This window comes from Ceratotherium simum, chromosome 13 (genome assembly GCF_057802395.1).
Source record: "Ceratotherium simum simum isolate JZ-2026a chromosome 13, ASM5780239v1, whole genome shotgun sequence".
In the NCBI taxonomy this organism is placed as follows: Eukaryota; Metazoa; Chordata; class Mammalia; order Perissodactyla; family Rhinocerotidae; genus Ceratotherium; species Ceratotherium simum.
In genome coordinates this window covers 29,952,851-29,974,437 of record NC_141912.1, presented here as the reverse complement: position 1 = coordinate 29,974,437, position 21,587 = coordinate 29,952,851, and the positions used below count along the sequence as shown (strand labels likewise).

General features: G+C 41.6%; 1 long non-coding RNA gene and 2 pseudogenes across 4 annotated transcripts in view; 2 read left to right on the top strand and 1 right to left on the bottom strand.

Annotated features, from left to right (window-relative positions):
- The first annotated feature begins 767 nt into the window (after positions 1–767).
- Positions 768–21,587, top strand: part of LOC147915629 (uncharacterized) — a 135,600-nt gene continuing 114,780 nt past the window's right edge. For 3 of the 4 annotated variants that reach the window (XR_015554056.1, XR_015554053.1, XR_015554055.1), the window contains exon 1: positions 768–920. This is a non-coding gene — a long non-coding RNA (uncharacterized LOC147915629). Of the gene's footprint in view, positions 921–2,651; positions 2,779–21,587 lie in introns of those variants that run through there. The other variant, XR_015554054.1, reaches the window with a different exon arrangement.
- Positions 7,428–8,519, top strand: LOC101404412 (olfactory receptor 11A1-like; annotated as a pseudogene).
- Positions 14,855–19,453, bottom strand: LOC147915630 (olfactory receptor 1f45-like; annotated as a pseudogene).

Genomic DNA, 21,587 nt, shown 5'->3' with positions numbered 1-21,587 from the left:
GCTTCCCTCAGTTCTCAATGTTCCAGGGGTGGCCCCTATGTGGGCTACGTGTGTCCTTCTATTGTGGCCTGTTAGCTCTCCCTATAGGCGCCCAGGGAGGCTGAGTTATGCTCCTGGCCATCTGTTGTTATGCTCCGCTGCTTGTAGTTGTTGTGGGCCCTTCTGTATCCTTATTCGGTGTGGGGAGCCCCAGCACAGTTGGCTGTAAGTTCTAATACCACATTTGTGTTGCAGTATTTCTTTTAAGTGAGTAGGCCCCCAGCGTGGCAGGTTGTTAGGCTCAGGGCCTTACAATTGCTGTAAGCCTCTAGCCTATTAGGTCTCTTGTCAGCTCTCTGAGGATTGCAGCTGGGTGGGGTTGGCCTCAGGCACAGGAGCACCCAATTGTTTCAGGCTTTGGAAGGTGGGGCAAACCTCCTATGTGGGTCTTTGAGAAGCACAAGTCTTCTGCAGCTGACAAGCCCTGTTGCCCACAGGTCCACACACACAGTCAACACAGTCCTGCCCCGTGTGAGTGCCCCAACCTCCCCAAGCGGACCCAGTCTCACCACGGTGGGAGCCCCACACACTCTGCCACCGCCCCACACTCTCTACCCGCTCCTTGTGCACACCCTGCCTGCTCAAGTCGGCTCAGTTGCCAGGCTGCAGAGAATCCAGTCACCAATCTATGCAGGCCCACGTTGCCTGAGGGCTTGTTGTTGGGTGGGGCCAGTCTCTAGGGTGGGCTGCCTGCCCTGGCTGAGCTGGATTAAATCGGTGCTCTAGCAGGTGGAGCATACCCCGGGCTAGCAGGTCTCAGGGAGAACTCCAATGGTGTCTGTGTCAGCACGCTCACACCAGGCCACAACAATGGCCGCCGCCAATGTCCCAGTCCCTGGAGAGGTCTCACCCCTCACTGAGATGCACTCAGGGCCTATTAGGTGAGTCTCTTGTCACCAAAGCACTGTGCACCTTTCTTTCTGGTGATTTTAGGATGCTTTCTGGAACAGGTGAGTTTGTGCGTGGGCCCTTTAAGAGCCGGTTTTAGTTTCTTTGTGAACCGGGTTTTCTGGTGGTACTCCCCAATGCTTTAGTAGCAGGCAAAGTCAGATATTATGCCACTGGTGTTGATTGTGCTGGGTCCACAAAATGCCCACAGCGAGGGTGCTCCCAGGCTCAGGACCCCGTGCCTCCAGGGAGGGTGCGTACCTGTGAGCTGCTCCCGGCGGCTGTGAAGCTGGCGGCTTGTGAAGGCGGCGTTTTTCCTCTCCAGAAGTGAATCTCTGCCTCTTCTACCCCAGTTAGGATTGTCCATTGTTGCAGGAGTTCCTCTCATCCAGTTTTCATTTCTGTCTCAGGGGTAATTTTTCCACGAGTAGTTGTAAATTGGCTGTGTCCACGGGAGGAGGTGAGTTCAGAGTCTGCCTACGCTGCCATCTTGACTCCGCCTCTCCTCAAATATCCGGGTAATTTCTTCTAATCTTTCTTCCAGCTCACAGATCCATTCTTTTGTATCCTTTACTCTGCTTTTGAGTTCCTCTAATGAATTTTTCATTTCCAGTATTGTATTCTTCATTTCTGATTGTTTCTTTTTTATATCTTCCATTTCTTTGTTGACATTCTCACTGAGTTCATCTATTCTTCTCCCCAGATCAGTGAGCATCCCTAACACTCTTAGTTTGAACTCTCTCTTGGGTAGGTTGCTCATTTCTGTTTCACTTAGTTCCTTTTCTGGGGTTTTGTCCTGTTCCCTTACTTGGAATGTATTCTTTTGCCTCCTCATTTTGCCTCTTTTCCTGTGCTTGTGTCTACATTTTAGGTAGGTCAGCTACGTCTCCTGCTCTTGGATAGGTGACCTTATGTAAGTGATGCCTTAGGAGGCTTGCAGTTCTCAATGTTCCAGGGGTGACCCCTATGTGGGCTACGTGTGTCCTTCTGTTGTGGCCTGTTTGCTCTCCCTGTAGGCACCCAGGTTGGCCGAGTTATGCTCCTGGCCAGCTGTTGTAATGCTCAGCTGCTTGTAGTTGTTGTGGGCCCTTCAGTCTCTTTATCAAGTGTGGGTAGCCCCAGCACAGTTGGCTGCAAGTTCTAATACCACAGTTGTGTTGCAGTATTTATTTTAAGTGAGTAGGCCCCCAACGTGGCAGGTTGTTAGGCTCAGGGCCTTACAATTGCTGTAAGCCTCTAGCCTATTAGCTCTCTTGTCAGCTCTCTGAGGATTGCAGCTGGGTGTAGCTGGCCTCAGGCACAGGAGCACCCAATTGTTTCAGGCTTTGGAAGGTGGGGCAAACCCCCTATGTGAGTCTTTGAGAAGCACAAGTCTTCTGCAGCTGACAAGCCCTGCTGCCCACAGGTCCACACACACAGTCAACACAGTCCTGCCCCGTGTGAGCGCCCTGACCTCCCCAAGCGGACCCAGTCTCTCCACGGCAGAAGCCCCACACACTCCGCCACCACCCCACACTCTCCACCCACTCCTTGTGCACACCCTGCCCCACTAAAGTCTGCTCAGTTGCCAGGCTGCAGAGAATCCGGTCACCAATCTATGCAGGCCCATAAGTTGCCTGAGGGCTTGCTGTTTGGTGGGGCCAGTCTCTGGGGTGGGCTGCCTGCCCTGGCTGAGCTGGATTAAATTGGTGCTCTAGCCGGTGCGGCAGGCCTGGGCTAGCAGGCCTCAGGTAGAACTCCAATGGCGTCTGTGTCAGCACGCCCACACCAGGCCACAACAATGGCCGCCGCCAACGTCCCAGTCCCTGGAGAGGTCTCGCCCCTCACCGAGATGCACTCAGGGCCTATTAGGTGAGTCTCTTGTCACCAAAGCACTGTGCACCTTTCTTTCTGGTGATTTTAGGATGCTTTCTGAAACAGGTGAGTTTGCGCACGTGCCATTTAAGAGCCGGTTTTAGTTTCTTTGTGAACCAGCTTTTCCGGGGGTACTCCCCAATGCTTTAGTAGCAGGCAAAGTCAGATATTATGCCACTCGTCTTGATTCTGCTGGGTCCACAAAATGCCCACAGTGGGGGCGCTCCCCGGCTCAGATCCCGCGCCTCCAGGGAGGCTGAGTACCTGTGAGCCGCTCGCGGCGGCCGTGAAGCTGGCGGCTTGTGAAGGCGGCGTTTTTCCTCTCCAGAAGTGAATCTCTGCCTCTTCTACCTCAGTTAGGATTGTCCGTTGTTGCAGGAGTTCCTCTCATCCAGTTTTCATTTCTGTCTCAGGGGTAATTTTTCCACGAGTAGTTGTAAATTGGCTGTGTCCACAGGAGGAGGTGAGTTCTGAGTCTGCTTATCCCGCCATCTTGACTTCTCCTCTCCCTTTATCTAAATGAAGTTTTCTATAAATTTTTTTCAGTGTGTTTTTCTGCTTTACTATAGAGTAATTCCAAAGAGGATAGAAGAGAGTTAACAGATTAAAAATTCAACGTAAATTAAGATTTATTCACTGTTTTTTGTTTATAAAAATAACATGTTTAACAGAAATTACAAAATATATGAGAATAATTTTTTATCATTCCCAAAGATAAATTAAAATTCAGTTTGGTATATTTCTTCAAATATTTTTTCTTGGAATGTTCTTTGAATTCCTTTCCAGAAATGGTGATAGTTATAATTGAGGACTCCCTGCTATGACTTTTACCCATATAGAGTTGAGTCTGTGATTGGGTGTTTTTCAGACAATAAACAGATATTTTGCACTATTTTCACTTTCCTATCAGTTAGCATGGTGAAATTCATCTTGATTTCAAACTCTTCCAGCATTTCTTGGAGTCTTCCAACTCTAAATTTAGCTCCATTCCTTGGACTCTCCAACTCTAAATTCAACCCCTCCCCTCTTCCATGATCCCTTTCTATTTCTAAGGGAATAATGGTCTCTTATCCGGTAAGCTCTGCTGTTGCTATGTCTTTGTCGTTTCTCTATAATCCTCATATCCTCCTAACTGCTCTTTACTTTCCTCTTTTCTCTCATTCCACCAACCCCTTGAAAAAATAAGGTTGGAATGCAGTCGTCTGAAAAGCCAGGATTATGTTATGACATGAAAATAGTTTTTCATGTGACTGAATTTTAAAACACTCTCAAGAACAATCAGGTTGTGGAGATGGAATATGATCATATTTTCATGAACTTTTCTAACAGATTCTGTGACCACATGCACACATTTATTTAAATTAGGTGTTCTATTTGGGAATAGGAAGTGAAAATTTTCTTTTGTTTAAGGTTGACCAGCTCATGTACAGGTGGATTATACCACTTGGCCTCATTGAAAGCAGCTTAGTACCCTGGGCTCCCAGAATATTTATATTTCACTCTTTGCTCTCATTCTCATCCAAGCTGTTATTTTCTAACCACATACCTGGATAATTCAGCATTGTTTAGCATTTTTCAGTGACATAATGAAGGTAAGTGGTGCCTGGGATATTGTAATGTGTTTCTTCTCTCTCTTTCCATGTTGTGTGTATGTTGGGGGCTTGGTTTTGCCAAGACTGAAGTCTTTGTGTTGCCCTACAGATTGCCACCCAGGGACATATACCTCTGACTGCTGCCCCTTCTTTACCCTCTTGCATTTGGAGGCCAATGGAACTTCCTTTCCTTTGGTTCCTCTACTTGCTCTTAGACTCATTCTGCGTTCCCTGAAATAGCCTTTAGAAGAGAGTCAGAATGAGAGAGGTGTTACTATTGTTCCTTTGAACAAAGTCATGAAATGGATTGCAATGAGCACATGCCAGTTTCACCAAAAAATTATTAAACATATATTTGTCCTTGTTGCCCTGTCCTCTACTCCATGTCTTTCTGGGTTTCAGCTAGCTGAAGTGCTGTCATAGAAAGAAGGAATATGCTTTATTTATGCCCTGGAGGATGAATGAGTGGAACCTACAGGAGTATCTTGGTTCATTATAGGAATAAATTACCAAGAGTCAGTATGATCCAATGTTGGCACTGACTTCCTGGGAGGTGGTGGTGGTGAGCCATTTATTACTGGAGGTGTTCTAGCCTGGTTTGCATGCCTACTTCTGCTCCTGGAGAGGAATCCTGTAGAAAGAATCCAAGCCTCAGTTTGGGCTTGGGCCAAATAAATGATCTAGGAGTTAAAGGAGGTCCACAGAGGAGTGCCAAGTTCATATCACAAGGAAGTACAGATGGAGTATAGGGTAAGGGAATAAATTCTAGAGGCAGGAGCTGGAGGATGATAACAGAACCTGTGGGACTTCTAAGTCTTTGAAGTACAGAACCCCTCTCTGATCACATGAGCTTGGTTATGGGAGAGGTGGTTTTAAATATTGGATATTTGAGATTTCATCTTTTTTAGGACTTCGTTGAATGTGGTGGATATAAATTTTAATCTCTGTGATAAATAAATTAGCAGTCTTTTTGTGGAGGAGAAAGTGCAAACCATAAAATAATGAATGATCAATTCAAGGCAGCACACAGTTGCACACCACGTTTCAGCTGTGTGGAGTCATTCCTTCCTTTATCCTTGTTTCCTTGGGTCTAGCTTCCTTAAAACTACCTAAATGCAGGTTGAACCATGCTACCCTAGTGTTTAAAAGCCATCAGCTGTGCCTTTTTGCCAACAGGCTAAAGCTCTAGCTCCTGCTTTTTAGGGGAAGTGCCCCCCCACCCCCGCCACGCTCTGGTCCTGGCCCACCTCTCTGTCCCTATCTTCCACCACTCTTCACCTCAATTCTACTACTTAATCTGATATGAATTTCTTTTAATTGCCCTTGGCTACTTTCACCCTGACAATTCCATCCCTTCCTCACATTCTATACTGTTTCTTGCCTCAGTATCTACTCATGGTTATCCTTTTACCTGAAATGCTCTCACCTCCATATGTTCCATTTTCCACAGAAATCATTGATCACTTCAGGATAACTTCCTTTCACTAATATTTCTTCCAGATTAATTTCATTAACTCTCTTTTAGTGTATTTCAGTTATCTGTTGATTGTCAATCTTCCATACCAGATCATAATCTCCTTAAGAGTATGGACCGGTTTTAGTTGGCCTACTATCCTCAGCACCTGGTATATCTTCCATATGCTAGATACTTAGTACACGATTGCTCAAGAAATAAAGGGCTCCGTAAGTAAAGGAAGCTTCATGGAGGTGGTGAAACTTAAGCTGGGGCTTTGAAGATTTCATAGTAGCAATAAGCAGGGGAGTGGGAAATGGGATTCTATGCAAAGGACATTTTTGGCCTCAGGCAAAAACACAAAATAGTATACAGTGAAAAGTCTCCCATCCACCTTTGGCCCTCAGCCATCCAGTTTCCGTCTTTTAGACAACTGATGTTCTAGAGTATTTGTATTAAAAACAACTCAGATTTTATGTGATAATAAATGTAATATATACTTGTTAATCCCCAAACCTAGAAAATAACATTGTTAGGGTTTGGTATGTATATACACATACATGAAAATACATCCACATATATACAGATATATATATATATCTTTCTTTTTTCTATAGCTTTCCCCTCTAGTCTTAATCATTTGATGTATTCTCCTGTCTTAGTATAAACACACACATCCTTTGGATAGCATATGAGATCTTTGCTGCAGGTACAAAGACCCATTTTCCAATCTTTAGAAGCTCAATTATGCACCTGTGCTTTCATATATGTCTCTCCTGCCTGGAATATTCTGCCCACTCTCCTGTCCTTTGCCTGGTCAACTGTTATCTGTCCTTCAAAACTCAGCCTACAAACTACCTTCTTCAGGGAGCCTTCCCCTGACCTTGATTGTCACACCCTCCTCTACACCCAGTCTGGGTTTGGTCTCTCTCTGCTCCCCCAGCACCTACACTTTCCCAGACATTGTCATTTATCTCATTTCCACTATAAAATATTGAATAATTTGATGAAACTTGAATTTAAAGAAGACTATTTGGTAAAGGAGAGGGAAAACTAGAGACTAGAATGCTACACAGAAGGTAATCGTGCTAAGATAGTTGTGAAGAGGTTGTGAGATTAATGGTGGGATAGTGAGGAGAGAATGTAAATAAGAATTTTCTAAGCAACAATTGATGAGATTCCAGTGATTGGGAGATGGGGAATGAGAGAAGGTATTAAGATGACTGTGATACAGTAAGATTGGGAATCAAGGCAGAATTTTCAAACCACTTGTAGTGGGGTTAGTTGTGGTTGGGGATGATACGAGAGTTGGTTTTAGACCATGCTGATTTTGAGTTGATGACGGGACATGTCTAGCAGGCATTTGGAGGATATTACACAGTTGCACACAAGAGAGGCTATATCACTGGTCATACAGATTAGGATGATGGAATTTATTATATCGTAGAGATAGTAGGTTGAATTACTAGGGCTCTGAAGACTGAAATCATGAGTTTGGATAAACTCTCCCCAGGCTTAAAGAATATGCATAAATCAGGAATGCAGGGAATGATAGGAGTTGGAGAAGAGAAAGCAACTTAAAAGGGGACAGATGAGGACTCTGCAAGTGATTCTTGTTTTGGAGATCTACTTTTATCATTTCCATTTTAGCCCTACTTATCTGAAGCTTGGAGAAGATATAGAGCTGCACTAAAAGTTCTCCGTTAATCACTACCAGACAGAAACTTGGATTATCCATATGGAAATTGTCTCCACAGGAAGCCAAACTATTACTGAATTTGTCCTCCTTGTTTTCTATGAAACAGCTGAGCTGTATCTCCTTTCTTTATTGTGTTCACTCTCATCTACACCTCCATCATCATAGGGAATATGCTAATCATTGTGGCAGTGGTTAGCTCCCAGAGGCTCCACACACCCATGTATTTCTTCCTGGCTAATCTATCCTTCCTGGAGATCCTTTATACCTCCACAGTAGTGCCAAAAATGTTGGAGGGCTTCTTGCAGGAAGCAGCCATCTCTCTGGCTGGTTGCTTGCTCCAGTTCTTTATCTTTGGTTCTCTAGCCACAGCTGAATGCTTCATGCTGGCTGTCATGGCATATGATCGCTACCTGGCAATCTGCTACCCACTCCGCTACCCACTCCTCATGGGACCCAGATGGTGCTTGGGGCTGGTAGTCATAGCTTGGCTCTCTGGCTTCATGGTAGATGGATTGGTTGTGAGCCTTATGGCCCAGCTGAGATTCTGTGGTCGCAGCTACACTGACCACTTTTACTGTGACTTCATGTCTTTGATGGGCCTGGCCTGCTCAGATCCCAGCACAGCCCAGATGAAACGTTCATTCTCTCTGTGGTCTGCCTTACTGTTCCCTTTAGACTGATTCTGACATCTTATGCCTGGATTGTGGTAGCTGTGCTGAGAATTCCTGCTGGGGCCACTAGGCAAAAGGCTTTCTCCACATGCTCCTCTCACTTAGCTGTAGTGTCCACATTCTATGGAACTCTCATTGTCTTGTACATTGCACCCTCTGTTGTCCACTCCCAGCTCCTCTTGAAGGTCTTTGCCCTGCTCTACACTGTGGTCACCCCTCTCTTCAATCCTGTGATCTATACCCTGAGGAATAAGGAAGTTCATGAGGCACTTCAGAGGCTTCTCTACGTTAAGCAAACAGAAACACTAGACTGAAGGAGGATTGTGGTGAAGATTTTATTTGGACTTTGCATATCTCCATCAGGATGTCAGCCAGGATTGGTTGGGGAGGATGAACTTTGTTCTATTCTGATGTTTCCCTTTCTGAAAGTTATTCTTCTCTTCTTCTCTTCTATAGTTATTCTAAAAAATGAGAATGGTACAGCAATAATTTTCAAGTGCTAACAAGAATTTTTACTTTGATCTTTTATTATTTCTTTATTAAATAGGCAATGGATATTTAATACAGAAAATAGATATACAAAAGTAGGAACACAAAACAAACATATATACTGGCTACTTGCATCATGTGTATATATGTATATAAACTTGTTGGTTCATGGAAGTTTATAATCTGGTTTTCCACTGAATATTATGTCTTGAACATATTTCTATTTCGAGAAGTTATGTACTTATTTATTTTTCTGGGCTTTTTAGTATAGCTAAATATGATTTGTTTAAATGATCTTCTATTGTGGGATTTTTAGTTGCATTCAATTCCTTCACCATACAAACATAGTTTACATCCAGATTTTCCTATAATAAATTCTTAGGAGTTGAATTGCCAGGTCTAAGGATATGCATATTAAAAAAATTTAAAGCTGGTGTCTGGCCCAGTGGCTTAGCAGTTGGGTTCGTCCGCTCCGCTTAGGCAGCCCAGGGTTCGCTGGTTTGGATCCTGGATACGGACCTGTTCACCGCTCGTCGGACCACGCTGGGGCAGCATCCCATATAGAGCAGCTAGAAGGATGTACAACTATGACATACAACTACCTACTGGAGCTTTGGGGAGAAAAAGGGAAAATGAGTGAAGATTGGCAAGAGATGTTAGCCCAGGGCCAATCTTCCTCAAAAAAAAATTTAAAGCTGAATGCATTTTATTTACTTATTTTTAACTTTGTATAAAATTTCAAACATACACAAAGGTAGAGAGAATTTATAAACCCCCATGTAGCCATCATCTGGCTTCAATATCAACATTTGCCAATCCTATTTCAACTACCTATATCTCTTGTTTTTCTGGAAAATTATAGAGCAAATTCCATATGTGTAAGTTGTGTAAGTATGTATTCCATAGACAAGTATTTAGTACGCTCTCTGACTGATAAAGACATTTTTAAAAAACATGCCAACCCTGCCGTTATGATACTTAAGACAATTATCAATATTTCCTCAATATCATCTAATACATAAGCCATGTTCAAATTTCTCCAATTATGTTTAAGTAAATTCTTAAAATTAGGATGCAAACATGGTTCACATGATGTATCTTGTTATGTTTCTTAGTGCCTTATTTCAGAGTAGTCCTCTTCCCCTCTTTTTTTTACATCATTGAGTTAATGGAGAAATCTGGTTATCTGTCTTCTGGAACGTCCCGTACTCTAAATTGGAATTATTGCTTACTTATGGTTTCGTTTAACTTCTATTCCTACGTCCTGTATTTTATATAAACTTATTTTGTGTCAATCTCAGCCTATCAGTAGTGATGCTATAGCTGGGAATGCTTCGGGCGCTCACCTGGGCTGGTACTACTTGTGATGAGCCCCCACAGACATTTCTCTGACCAGAAACAATGTTATGGTTGTACTGGCCCTTGTGGTTCTTATTATGGTTGCAAGGCACACCTCAGCAACAGCCATTAGGGAACTATGAATAAACAAAGTTTATTATTCAAAAGTCCTGAAGGGTGGGTGGCATGTCTGCAGCTACGCAGACAGGTCTTGTGTAGAGAGAGAGAGAGCAAGGACCTGGGGGCCTCCCTTTACTGGAGTCAAGGGTGAAGTGCTTACGGTTTTGCGGGTTCACTCTTTGTTGGTGAATTTAAAACATAAGAGCGGGAATTAAAGTGCAAGAAAAGAAAAGCAGGGTTACTTACTTGGTCTGTTATCTAAGTCACCCAGGACTTTGTAAAAGGAAAACTTCATGGGTGGGGTGGCCCGCGTCTTTATCTCGTTGTGTAGTTGGCAATATGTTTCAAGATGGATGTCTTTGAAATGGATGCCTAGGCAATCAAAAGCATAATATCGTGCACTTACATTATAATAAAAAATACTAATTGTCAGGCACACTACAAAGCTGATAAACTTGAGTTGCCTGAGTTAGAAGCTAGATTGGATCTTGACTAATTTTTCAGCAGACTATCCCAAAGTTGCTGGTGTTATTTCTATTGCATCGTCTTGTGAGGCACACAATGTTTGCTGCTTGCACTTTTAGTGATGCTATGTATATTATTGACCAGTAGGTCCAGGTGGCATCAGTCTGATTCATGTATTCTTCTGTTCCCAATCAACCTTTCACCTAATATTTTTAGCATCCATGATGAAAGTTGATGATTAATGCCCAACGTGATTTAATTCTTTTAACATTTTTTCTTTTAATGCTTTTAATATGTAAATTGCTGTTTAAAATCTTTGTAGATTCCTACATCTGGGCCACATCAAGTTCAGTTTTTATTGACCTCTTTTTTCCTTGAATATTGATCAGATTTTCCCACATCTTTGTATAAGACATTGACTGAATACAGCTCATTATAGAAACTCTAAATTCTGTTATCTTGTACAAAAGAATATTGTTTTTTTCTAGCAAACATTTCAAATCATAGAGGGTCATCTTGAACTGGAGCAAGCTTGGTTTTATGCTTTGGTGGTGTGGATTTCTGGAAAGCCCCAGGTGCTTTGGAAGCCTCTCTAGCGTGACATGACCCCCCTCCAAATTCTCTTCCTGGTGGGCATAGTCACGGTTTGGTTTCAGCCTGTGTTGGGCCAGGTGTGGAGTAGGCCTTACTCAAGGATATGGTTTTCACTCTTAAGGCTTGAACTTTGTGTCAGGTTGATGACAGGTATTAATGAGGTGTTAATGGAATTTCCCCACTTTAGCAGAGCCAGAACAACACATTCTCTTGGTACTGCTCTTCTCCCATCCCTGCTCCACTACTAGGGTCTGTTTCATTTCAATCTTACAGCAGCTTCTCTCTGATAAATCTCAAATGGTCTTTCTCTTTACATGTGCAATCTGATTGACTATCAGTCACAGCTCACAGACGCCTCACCCCTTCAAATGTATCTTGGGGTTTCCTCCTCAGAGAGATCTTTCCTCTCTGATCTCTATCCTACAATTTTTAGTTCCTTCAGGTGCCCCAAACTTTGATTTTGGCTTTCTCAGATCAGTGGGATTGCCCACGTGCTGATTCACAACCTCAGGAGTTCCCTGCGTGAAATTCAAAGCTGGTGCTTTTACATGGGGCAGCGGGGGGCAAGGAGAGACTGAAGAAAGAGGCAGACCAATCCAGGTTGGTAGGTGGCAGTTTTAACAAGCTTTGTAACTTACACATGAGGTCTGTCTTGGGTAGCCACAAGACAAGTAATCTGCACACCTGTCTGCCAGAGTTTTAAAAGCTTATATAGAGGCATAATGGGGTTCAGTCATGTACGTAGTCCAGATGGTCTCAATAACACATTACCCTCTCCAGGTTGTGTCCTTGAAACAGCTCCTAGTGTGAGCAGAACAGTAGGCAGTATGCGCATTCCAGGGATGGGTGGGGGTGAGGAGCCTCCAGTTGCCTGGGGCCAGCTTGCAGATCAACTGGCAGTCACATCCCCTCAATGACCTCCTCCAACACCATGGTTCTGTGCTTGCACTTCGTTTCTTTGGCCATAGTCAGGAAACTGTCCCCAGGTAAAGAGCTGGGTGGTTATGTCTCACCTTGTGAGCTTTTCTCTTACAGGGATCACAGTCTTGTATTACCTGCTGTCCACTGCCTGAACCGTTGACCCATATATTTTGTCCTGTTTTATAGCTGTTTATGATGAGAGGATAGCCCAGTACCAGTTAGTCCGTTATGTCCAGAAGTAGAGAGGTTCATATTTTGAAAAATGATTTTCTTATGGCAAATACATTATTAGACTATTATAAGACCTTATATACCTGAATCTAAGTTTTTCATTGGTGAATGCTGATCATCCTCATTAGTGCTTCTCACAATTCCTTCTTTATAGTAGGTGTTCAATATATACTTTCAGAATGGATTAAATTATATTGAACGATGATGAGAAGAATGGTGGTGGAGAGAATTGTCATGGTGATGATTGTGGACAGGTATGAGAAGTGTTCAGTGATAGTTATTGTCAAGTCCTTGTTCCAAAATCCCAGGTTGCAACTGTGGTACTTCGTAAACGCTAACCAAAGTAGCAAGATGCACAGACATATATATATGTTTATTTATTTATTTATTCAAAAGACATAAGTCTGTCTCTCCTATGTTGCCCTGGGTCAAGGTATTATAAACTATTACTATCAGTTAAACATCTGTATTTATAACAATTTTCACCTAAAGACTCCAGAAAGAGAGTTCTTGCATTGCTTCTCAGATACTAGTCCTTATGGGGAAAATCTCTGTATCTATGTGCTTTCCCTTATCTTTATTTGTTATTTTCAGGCTAGTTAAATTTGAGCTTTGGTTCCTGTCCTCAGGAATTCTATACTATATCTTCTAATGAGGCACTAAATGAACTTGGTATTACATCTTAACCTGCTACTGGTGCCCTAAATTATTGTTGCCACCACTGAGTTCCTGATCCCTTATTGGACGTTTGACCTCTGTTGCTCACCTCTACAACACACAGAGGCTGGCTTCCATTAGATGCACTGTTGTCAGTGGCATCCAGTATCCAGCTGAAAGATGGACGTTCAGAGAAAGAGAAAAATGTTTTTATTCACTGGATCCTGGGGAATAGGATAGACTGCTTGTAGGACCAGAGGACCTATCAACTTGGATTATTCGGTGAATACAGTAGTCTGCCTTATCCACGGGGGATATGTTCTAAGCAGATATGTTCTCCCAGTGGATGCTTGATACCATGGATAGTACTGAACTCTATATATACTATGTTTTTTCCTATACAGACATACCTATGTTAAAGTTTAATTTATGAATTAGGCTCAGTAAGAGATTAACAGCAATAACGAATAATAAAATACAACAATTATAATAATACACTATAATAAAAGTTATGTGAATGTGGTTTCTCTCTGTCTCAGAATATCTTATTGTATGTATTGTGCTCAGGGTAGCACATACAGTGTGGATACACTGCACAAAGCAATGATTCACATCCCGGGTGGGGTGGAGCGGGAACACTTACTGTCCTTTGTATGCCAAGCACTGGAGACACTGGAGAGGAAAACCAGATGCAATTTCTGCTGTAATGACCCAATGGCCTTGTGAGGGAGACCAACACTAACTAAATAACTTAAATAAATATTTAAGCTAAATAAATGTTATTACATTCCCCATATTACAATGATGGTAATCTACCAAGGTGCTATGACAGCATGTAAAAGGAAGGTTGTTTAGTCAAACAGGCAAAAGAAGACTTTCCTAAGAAAGTCACCAATAAATTGGAGATTAGGAGAATGAGCAAGAGTTGACCTGGAATGAAGGAAATAAACATGGTGCATATGAGAACATAAAATGCATCCAATGTTGCTGAGGAGCAGAGAATGAGTGAACTGTGGTGCAAGATGAGGCTGGTGAGATACCTTGAGGTTAAAACACATCATCAAGCAGGACTAGTATAGTTACTGAACTAGTTAGAGTACATTGTCTTTATAACGCAATGCAACAAATTCTTTCTCTGCACCACCCTGTGATAATCTATATCGGAAAGCAGAATCCCTTCACTGAGCGATGCATAAACCATTTTATTTTTGCAGAACAAGATAAATAAATAAAACATACAGAAAATATTTTTTGTTCTATTACGAAACAGAGTATTTCAAAACTTCTCCTGCTTTTAACTATCTTTTAATTCTAAGCCATATGTATCAGAACCTCCCCCAAAATTCTCGAACATAGCACAAATGTACAAATATATAAAACATCCTGAAAAATGAGGAATTAAAAGAGGAAAAACCATCTAAGACAAGTTTCCACTCTCTTACTTATGGTGATGATACTGGTAGTATTGATGGGGAAGTATCGATGATGGTAGGTGGTATTGTGATTCTGATGACAACAAAGGTAATATTGGTTATAATAAAGCTGAAGGTGAAGATCTTCACTATTAAACAGTGATAGAAATGGCAATGGTGATCAAAATGGCAGTAGTGATTGCAATAGATGATCAAATTTCAATAATGTTAGTTTTAGAAGGCAAACACTAATCAAAACATCCACTGTAGTGGGACCTAAAACTGAGTTATTCTGATTTCTATTTCTGTGTGCTTTCCAATGAATTACATAGTGCCCTACGACAGCCTTGGTCTTAACTGATTCACTTTGTACATGTGATGATGAAATTAGGAGAGACTTCTCCCAAAATGTTTGTTTATGGGGATTATCTCTAATCCCAAGAACTCTCCATGCCCACAACCCTTTTTAGTGAACTCTTCACATCCTTACTTCTCAGACTACAAATGAAGGGGTTGAGAGTGGGAGTTACCAGGGTATACATGACAGGAGCAACCAGCTCCCCAGAGGAGCAAGAAGTTGATGGGGGCTTCAGGTAGATGGCAAAGACTATGCTGTAGAAGAGGATGACAACGGAGAGGTGGGGGCTGCATGTGGCCAGGGCTTGCTTTTTCCCTTGTGCTGATGAAATCCTAGCTACAGCATGGAAAATACAGATATAAGAGCTTATGATGCAGAGGAGAGGGCTGATTCCTAAAAATCCCGTCAGAACCTTCATCAGGTCCTCATTGAAGTGAGTATCAGAGCAGGAACCCATATGAGTGGGTCAAAATCACAGAAAAAGTGGGGAATCTCTTGATCAGTACAGAAGGATAGTTGGGTTAGCAACATGGTTTGGATCAAAGAGTCGGAGTAGGCTACTCCCCATGACCCACCCACTAGCAGCCCATATCTGCAAGGAGTCATTAGCAGTGGATAGTGCAGAGGATGGCAGATGGCAGTGTAGCGGACGATAGCCATGGCAGTCAAAAGCAGATTGTCCATATTAGCAAAAAACAGCAAAGAAATAGAATTGAGCCAGACATCCAGAGAAAGAGATGGATCTGCTGCTGGTCCACAAATCCTCCAGCATTTTGGGGGCTGTGGTGGAAGTAAAGCAGAGATCTACCAGGGAGAGCTGGCTGAGGAAGTACATGGGAGTGTGGAGGCAGATGTCAGCACCAATAGCCAGTAGAAATAGCAAGTTTCCCAGGATGCTCAGCAAGTAGAGGGCCAGGAAGAGACCAAAGAGGAACTGCCATTTCTCTGGGTCAGTGGACAGCCCTGAGAGGACAAAGTCAGGGTTCTTGCTGCAGTTTATTTTGGGACTAGGTGTGCTGCAAGAGAGGAATCAGCACAAAGAGGATTAACTTACTGTCAGGAACTGAGTGGATAGTAACTGGGGGCTGTCTGTTGGCAATGGGTTTCCCTTATACTACCAGTATGAGGAATGGATAAAAAACTAAAATAGCAATGGGAGGGACAAGAGTTAGACTTCATAAAGGATGGTACAAGTAAGGAGGCACAAAGACGAGAGAGTTAGGGGAACAAGAGAGGCTTCTTGGAGTTCATAAAGTTTAAAAGAGTTCTCTTAATTGAACTTTGTATGAGTTATGGGGTGGTATAACTACTTGTTTGTGAATCCATTTTCGTCACAAGATCATGAGTCTTTAAAGGCAAAGGCTTCATCTTGGTACTTAACTTAGTGCTTGGCACATAGTAGGAGCTCAAAAAGTGCTCCTAGCCATCTACACAGTCAGTACTCTAGTTCAAGGTATAGTTGATTGACCGGAGTAATGCTTTCCTCCTAACTGGTTTAACATGGGTCTTGCCCCTTCCAATATGTTCTCTACACTGCAGCAAGAGTTATTTTTTAAAAAAAATCTAATCATGTCACTTCCTCATTTGAAAATAGGTCTCTGGGAAACCATTGCTTTCATGAAAAATATGAAAGTCCTTACTACCACGTCTAATAAGCTCAATGTGTTTTAACCTCAAGGTATCTCACCAGCCTCATCTTGCACCACAGTTCACTCATTCTCTGCTCCTCAGCAACATTGGATGCATTTTATGTTCTCATATGCACCATGTTTATTTCCTTCATTCCAGGTCAACTCTTGCTCATTCTCCTAATCTCCAATTTATTGGTGACTTTCTTAGGAAAGTCTTCTTTTGCCTGTTTGACTAAACAACCTTCCTTTTACATGCTGTCATAGCACCTTGGTAGATTACCATCATTGTAATATGGGGAATGTAATAACATTTATTTAGCTTAAATATTTATTTAAGTTATTTAGTTAGTGTTGGTCTCCCTCACAAGGCCATTGGGTCATTACAGCAGAAATTGCATCTGGTTTTCCTCTCCAGTGTCTCCAGTGCTTGGCATACAAAGGACAGTAAGTGTTTGTCAGAAAATGAATAAATTAATTAATGGATAGTGAAGGCAGGAGAAGACAATATGCCGTCCTCCCCAAGTAGTCCTCCTCCATTTCAACATTTCAAGAACAAAACTTCTTTTTGTCCAAAATATTGTCCTGGTAACATGTGTTGGAAACATAGATTCATCCATTTCCTTCATCCCTCAAGTTCAGACTAAGGGCTGTAACTTTTATTTTCTACAAAATGTCCCTCATTTTAGTCCCTTTCTCACTTTTTTAATGCTTATCCCCTTTGGACTTGAATCAACTCACTCCTAGCTTATTTCATCAGCAGCTTAACTGGTTTCACTGACTCTACCCTCTAGTTACCATGCTTCACACTGTAAGCTTCTGCCAGAAATCATAGGACTTTCTGCCTTGGGCCTGACTCTTCCTTGTTTAAATTCCTCTAACATCTTATTTCCAATTGCATCACATATAACATCTGTGCCTGGTTATCAAGAACTTCTCCATCTGTATCCACCTACCTATGAAACAACATTTCCCACTACTCACCAGCATCCAGTCTCCTCTCTCCTAGGGCTATTCCACTCATAGGTCCACAAATGTGCTCATTTCCACCTTCATATACTTTCTCTCAATGTTAATCCCCACTCCTTTTCTTTCTCAATGTCTTTCCTTCTTCACCCGAATATTATCAGGCCTTCAGGGATCAGCTAAACTTTATCCTCTTCCCCACCATGAAGCTACCCCTGAACATTCTATCCCTCATAATTTTATATCTTCTGAAATATATAGATTGACTATCCAGCCCTTAATAGGTTACTGTATGATGGTATTTTTTAAAAATTCTGACATATAAATCTTCTTTTCTCAATTATACTACAAATTCCTGATAGTAGGGATCATGGTTTCTTTCTAAAATTTCTTTATAGCACCCACCAAAAAGCTGAGCACATGGTTGGTCCCAAGGATTATTGTTCAATAACTGCTCTCTAATAATGAGGACATTTATCATTTTCACACATGTGGGTGGGGGAGTAAATGCCCTTTGTATCAACTACTGTGAAGAGATGAGCTGTGCTATGCTCTTTGGAAATAATTGATCACACTTGAATAAAAGATTCATTTGGATTTGCTAGTAGTAAGTTGCATAACAGATGATTTTCAACATCATTTTCAGCCTGTAGTGACTATAATCAAAGTATTATAATAGATTTTGTTGTAGGCACAATTAAATATTCTTTTTCCACTTACACACTCATTACCTCCCTGTGTTAGAGATCTTTCAATGTTCTGGGGCTGGACCCATGGCGTAGCGGTTAAGGGCACATGCTCTGCTGCTGGCGGCCCGGGTTCGGATCCCAGGCGCGCACAGAAGCACCACTTGTCAAGCCATGCTGTGGCGGCGTCCCATATAAAGTGGAGGAAGATGGGCACAGATGTTAGCCCAGGGCCAGTCTTCCTCAACAAAAAGAGGAGGATTGCCATGGGTGTTAGCTCAGGGCTGATCTTCCTCACAAACACACAAAAAAGTTCCAATGTTAACTGACAGGATAAAGAGATGCAACTTTTTCCCTCTTACGCAGAGCATTTTTTAGTACTTGAGAACAGAGATTCTCAAACCATGCTTAAGAATCACCTAGTGAGCCAGTTAATTTCCAGATTTCTGAAATCCACCCCAGAGATTCTGATTTAATAGGTCTGAGGTGAGACATGAGTATTTGCTTTTCTAACATACTCTGACATCAGATGATGTAGATGACATTAATCTGCTAAGGAGAATTCAAAATATATAGAATAATATATTTTTTATTACCTCTGTTACTCTTTCTTTTTCCCTATTCTTTTTATTGGGAACTGGAAGATTCACCTTCTGCTACAACATTAAGGCTTCCCCTACTCCTTCAGAACAACACTCCTTCAGCTCAGACAGTGCCATACCTCTCTTGTTTTCAAATTTTCTCTCGATTGTGCCTTGTTGATTGTGATTGAATACTTTCACTGCTATGATATCCACCTCTAGGTTATTCATCTGGAAAATAAATGGTTCACATGAGATCTCAGGACAGGTGTGGCTCAATACTGAAATGATCTAAATGCTATTCAACACGAGTTATGAGGTCCTTTCTATCCATCTTTAATATTTTAGGCTCAGATGGACCATATCCTAACCCTAGTAACCCCCTATAGTCTTCTCCAGCTAATGGTCCACTTCTCTGACCTCAAGGCAAACTGCTCAAAAAGCTCGTCTCCACTATTCATTGCTCATTACTCTCTAAACTAATTTTTTTTGCCTTGCATTGTCTCTTGAACCCAATTAAGTCAAGCTTTTGCTCTATCATCCCACTGAAATCACTCTCGTCAATGTCAAAGTTCAATTCTCAGCCCTTAAGTTACTTGACCTCTCAACAAGACTTAACACAGCTGATCCTCCCTTCCTTACTTCAAATACTTTCTTTGTCTTGCTTTCAGGGTACCAACCATGCTCTCCTGGGTTTCCAGTGATCTCACTGATTACTCCATTCAGTCTCCTTGTTCAGTTCCTCCTCCTCCTCCTTCTCTTCCATATTATTCACTTTATACCTGTCTTCTTCTCTATCTTCCAGTTCCATGCTTTATATATCTACAAACAGATAACTCTCAAATTGTATCTTCAATTCCCACTTATTTACTTAACTCTAAACTCACATATTTAACTTCTTTCTCGATAGTTCAATGGTAGCAGTTTTACCATGTAAGGTATTTTTTTTTTTTTTTTTACAGCTGAACCGATTTACATACTGCTTTAGAAACAGATACACAAATTAAATGGACTTTCAATTTATCTAGCCCATGAAGTGCAGAATGTTCGCTCTCTATGGTCCACTTTGAAATTTGATCCCATTACTCCACTTGTCAAATGACATCTTCAGCAATTATCTACTGGCTTCCCTAATGTCCACCCCATAAATGATGATCTTAGAAATATCCATTTTATCCAGTGCTACTGGTGGGTAGGTGGGACAGACCAGAGAATCCAGGGCCTTAGAATATATTGATGAAACCAGGTAAAGATGATGTAGCTTGGGAGCTGAGCATTATCAATCTTCATCTCTCTTGGGACCAGAGGTTGAGCTGTAGAAGGAATCTTTTTGGCCTTGGAGACTCAGTTCCCAGAGTTACACATTAGTGGAAAATCTGGAGGTATTTTCCATTGAGAAAATTTCCTATATATGGTATTCAGGAATAAAATCAACAGTTAAACAGAAGTCTAGTATTAACATTGGTTTGGAAGTAAAATTAGAAAAATTACTTAAAACTAAAAACTTCTCTCTAGTCACTGCCCTATCTTAAGTCAGAACAGCTTGAAGAGGTTCACATACAATCATAACATTTCGTGGTCACTGATGGGACCACTCTTATTGATATATTTTGGGTAGGTCTCTTCTAGATAAACACAGATTCAAATATTCAGGCTGTCCATTTGCCATAAAGCCTTAGATATATGAGAGGTATATCAAACTTAATTCTGTCCAAATGAGAACTTTTATTCCAAGCCTTTTCCTCCTTGTCATTTCTCATCTAGTATTCACCATTTTGATAAAAAGTTTTATGATGCATCAATTTGCTGAAGTTAGATAGGTATCACATGTAGCCGTTAATAACAAAGAAGAGAAATATGGAGTTTAAACAAGAAAAGTTTATTTTTCTCTCATGCAAGCAATGTCCAGATGTAGGTAGTCTAGAGAGGATGTGGTGGATCCTTGAGATTAAAAGATACTGAAGATCTTTCTGATTTCCTAGCATATGGCTTTCATTCTCAAGGTCACTTGCTGCAGCTGCATTACTTTTGATAATCATGCTATTTCCTAGGCAGAAAATGTGTGTATGTGTCTTCATGTGTGTATGTAATGTTTAAACTCCCAGATCCCTTTTCACAGGCTTTCCCAGAAGCTCCATCCCAAAATTTCCACATCTGGTTGGCCAGAACTTAATCCTATGGCTAAATGGGAAATATAATATTTTAGCTATCTTCTTGGACTCCTCAAATAAAATCATAACTAAGCAAAAAGTATATAATAAATACCTATTGGACAATTAGTAGATTCTTCTATGAGTGCTACCTTGCTTTTAAAAGTACATAGCTATTTTACTTTGATAAAAATAAAAAAAATGGCACATCAGCAAGATGGCAGAACATGAAGTTATTGATTTTACCTCCTTCCATGGATATACAGCTGAATATACAGCTACACATGGATCAGTTCCTCTGAGAGAAGTCCAGAAACAAGTTGAGTGATTCCTACACATCTGGTAACTGAGTAAATATGCACATGGAAACAGGTAGGAAAAGCTGAGACACACTCACGTCATGACTCCCACCCTCAGCACGGTGCCTTACAATCAAGAGGAAATCCTCAACTCCAGTTTCCTCCTGAGGAGTGAAGGATTAGGATTACAAATCTAGTGTGATTTTAATGTTTCTTAAAAAGCTTTTACTGCTGTCACCTGAGGGACTGGATACCAAGTCACCTACACTGGAAAGGCAACAGATCTGGGCATTCTCAAGTCCCTCAGGACCACATTAAACAAAGACACAGTTTTCAAACAGGTGTGTGAGCACTTCCCATGGCTATTTCACCAAGCTCAGCACAGAGGGAGGAGGTAAAAATGCATGGCTCCCACTTTTTCCCTGGAAAGGGTTAGATGCATACTTTTTCCACATGCTGTTTAAGGATTGGATGTCTAATCATCCTGCTTCCTGGT